The 3,574-nt window shown below is 51.9% G+C and overlaps 1 long non-coding RNA gene across 1 annotated transcript in view; it reads left to right on the forward strand.

Annotated features, from left to right (window-relative positions):
- Positions 1–1,806: 1,806 nt before the first annotated feature.
- LOC105555508 overlaps positions 1,807–3,574 on the forward strand; it is a 7,505-nt gene continuing 5,737 nt past the window's right edge. The window contains exon 1 of the long non-coding RNA XR_001008484.1: positions 1,807–2,094. This is a non-coding gene — a long non-coding RNA (uncharacterized LOC105555508). The remainder of the gene's footprint in view (positions 2,095–3,574) is intronic.

Here is a 3,574-nt window from a genome sequence, read left to right on the forward strand (position 1 = left end):
AAAGAATCGACAAACTAGAAGACAGGTCAGCCTGTCCGGTTTGAGAAACAGAACAGCGACAACAGCAACAGGAATATGAAGAATGAACAGAACCTTCCGAGACCTCTGAGACACCATCACCCAGACAAAAACACACATCACAAAGTCCCACAAGGAGAGGAGAGCGAGGAAAGGGAAGAAAGAATATTTGAAAAAATAACAGCCAACTTGACTTTGATGAAAACATTAATGTACACATCCTAGATGCTCAACAAACTCCAAGTAGAATAAACTCAGAGAGATCCACACCCAGACGCATGATAATCAAGCTGTGAAAAGTGAAAAGCAGAGAGAATTCTAAAAATAGCAAGAGAGAAGGGACTCATCTCAGACAAGGAATCCTAAATAAGATTAACAGATGACTTCTTATCAGAAATCATGAGGCCAGAAAGCAATGGGATGGCATATTCAAAGTGCTGAAAGGAAAAGACTGCCAACCAAGAATTGTATAATAGTATAGCTATCCTTCAGAAGTGAAGGAGAAATTAATACAAATAAACAACAAAATAAAATGATAAAATAGAAATAAAATTATATAAATACAATGCATTATATATAAAATTATATATATTAAAATTCTAAATAGAAATACAATTATGTATGTGTGTGTATATACATATTATATATCATTTTTTTAAACAGTGTTTAAACAAAATCTGAGATAATTCATCACTAGCAGACCAGATACTATAGGGAGGACTACAGGCTGAAATGTAAGGACACCAGACAGCCACTCACATCAACACGAAGAAATAAAAAACACTTATAAAGGTAACCACGGAGGTCAATATAGAAGATGGTATGAATGTCTTTTTAAATTTTAATCTTGTATGCTTAGACATAGAGTTACCATATGTGTTAAGCTGTTTTTATGGAGCTATAAAGAAATACCTAAGACTGAGTGATTTCTAAGAAGAGGATTAACTGGCTCACAGTTCTGCGGGCTGTACAGGAAGCATAAGGGCTTCTTCCTCGGGGGAGGCCTCAGGAAGCTCTTACTCACGGCAGAAGGTGACGGGGGAGCAGGCGTGTCACGTGGTGAAAGCAGGAGCAGCAGGGTGGGGGAGGTGCCGCACATGTTTAAACACCAGATCTCCCAGGAACCCAGAGTGAGAGCTCACTCTTCACCAAGGGGATGGCTCAAACCATTCCTGAGGGAGCCATGCCCGTGACCTAAACACCTGCCACCAGGCCCCACCTCCAACAAGGGGGATTGCAATTCAACGTGAGACTTGCCAAGGATGTGCATTTAAACTATATCACCATAAAACCCGGGAAGTCTACCCCTAGGCTGATGCTCAAGACAACTGAAAACAGGTCCACACAAAACTTGTAAATCAATGTTGAGCACAGCATTATTCATCATAGCCAAAAGATGAAATCAGCCCAAATGTCCATCAGCTGATGGACAGGTTAAAAATGTGGCCCGGCCGGGCGCAGTGGCTCAAGCCTGTAATCCTAGCACTTTGGGAGGCCGAGACAGGTGGATCACGAGGTCAGGAGATCGAGACCATCCTGGCTAACACGGTGAAACCCCGTCTCTACTAAAACATACAAAAAATTAGCCGGGCGAGGTGGCGGCGCCTGTAGTCCCAGCTACTCGGGAGGCTAAGGCAGGAGAATGGTGTGAACCCGGGAGGCGGAGCTTGCGGTGAGCTGAGATCGTGCCACTGCACTCCAGCCTGGGCAACAGAGCGAGACTCCGTCTCAAAAAAAAAAAATGTGGCCCATCCATGCAACGAAATGTTGCCCAGCCTCGAGAGGCATGAAGTACTGATGGAGCTTCATGTGGAGCAACATGGAGGAGCCTCAGAAACACCCACCGTGCTGCTGCCTCCAAGAGGCAGATGCAGAAGGCCACGCACTCTACGACCTCATCCGTGGGAAACGCACAGAGCCGAGGGCCGCCAGGGCCTGGGAGGAAGGGGCACAGGAGGGCCGGCTATGGGGATGGTGTTTCTCCTGCGGGCGGTGGGTCGGATGACCCACTGCACCACCATGGGAGTGGACCGAATGCCGCTGAACTGCCTGGACTTTCAAAGGGTAAATTCCAAGGTATGTCAATTACATTTTAACTTAAAAACATTCTGTGAGAGATCATTTTTGTTAAAGATGCCATCTATGCTTAAAAGCCTGCACCAATGCCAGGCCATACCACTGTGGGCCCTGGTGCCCCCACCCAGGCAGCAGTCCAGCTGTGAGCCCAGGCCAATGGGGCCAGCAAGAATGGGAGGGGGCATGGAGGGGCCCACAGATGCTGCAGCCTGGCCTGGCCTGAGAGGGGCCACCTCTGTGCTGGGGCTCCCAGGCACCCACCTCCCGTGGCAACTCCTGGCTCCAGTCGGCTCCCGGCCCCTCCGTGGCTTCGGAGGCCGAATCTGCCTGCATCTGCCATTGATTTCTAATTCCAAGGATGTTGTTTACAGTGTAGTGAGATGGGTTTGTGTTTCTGCAGGAGATTCTAGAAGCCAGACCTCAGAGTGCGGGAGGTGCCAGGCCTCCTTCCCACCCGGGTAACCCGACCCCGAGCCTGGGGAAGCTGTCTTGGCACCTCCAGCCCTGACCTCTCCTTGTGGACCCGGCACAGCAGGCTCTGGGCACAGCCAGGACCCCCAGGGCCTCGGTCTAGCCTCTCATTTCCCAAGGCGGCAACTGAGGCTCAGGCAGGCTTTCAAGGCCGGGGCAGAGCCAGCCTGGAACTCACGTCCCCAACTCCCAGCCATGGAACGTTGTACAAGAGGATTCTGGCAGCCAACCCTGACATCTTTAAAAATGATCTTTCTGACCCTTAACTACTGAGGCGGCACAGTTCCTCGGCCGCCTGTCTCTGTGCTGAGCTGTGCCTGGCTTTGTCTGCGGCTGTCAGTCCTATTTTGTCCGCTAGGAACAAGGCCAGGGCAGCCTCTGTGATCCCCTTGAGCTGGCCAGTCTTCCCTGACCCTTCCCTCTCGGCCCCTGGCCTTCCTGTAGTCGTGTCCATGGATACCTCCTGCCCACCCTGGTGGGCACCACTGTGTGGACACAGTGCTGGGAGGGGTGGGGGGGGCACCACATTGGGAACCGAGGATCTGAGCTCTGCCCTGTCTTTGAGCCCTGGTTTTCCTCGTGTGCAGACAAGGGCTCCAGCCAGGTCCTCTCCAAAGTCTCGGCCCCCTGCCTGGCACAATCTCTGCCTGACAAACCTGGACCCCCGAAGTGCTCTCACTCCTTTGAGTCTCACTTTGTTAAGAGGGGGCTGCTGTTGTGGAGAATCCCGCACTCTTTGTCTTAGCTGACCCCACAGCAGGGAGGTGGGGAGGGCAGGGATCTTTTGCCCACTCTGAGGATGAGGAGACAGCCTGGAGGGGGTGGCTGGAAGGTCTGGCTCTGTCCCTTCCGCTCCTCAGCTCCCTCCCCAGCCCCCTCCCCAGTCTCTCCTAACCCTCTCCCCAACCCTTCCCCAGGTCCCTCCCCAGCCCCTCCCCAGCTCCCTCCCCAACTCCTCCCCAGTTCCCCCAGCTCCCTCCCTAGCTCCCTCCCCAGCCCCTCCCCAGCT

This window comes from Mandrillus leucophaeus, unplaced genomic scaffold (genome assembly GCF_000951045.1).
Source record: "Mandrillus leucophaeus isolate KB7577 unplaced genomic scaffold, Mleu.le_1.0 Scaffold69, whole genome shotgun sequence".
Classification (NCBI taxonomy): domain Eukaryota; kingdom Metazoa; phylum Chordata; class Mammalia; order Primates; family Cercopithecidae; genus Mandrillus; species Mandrillus leucophaeus.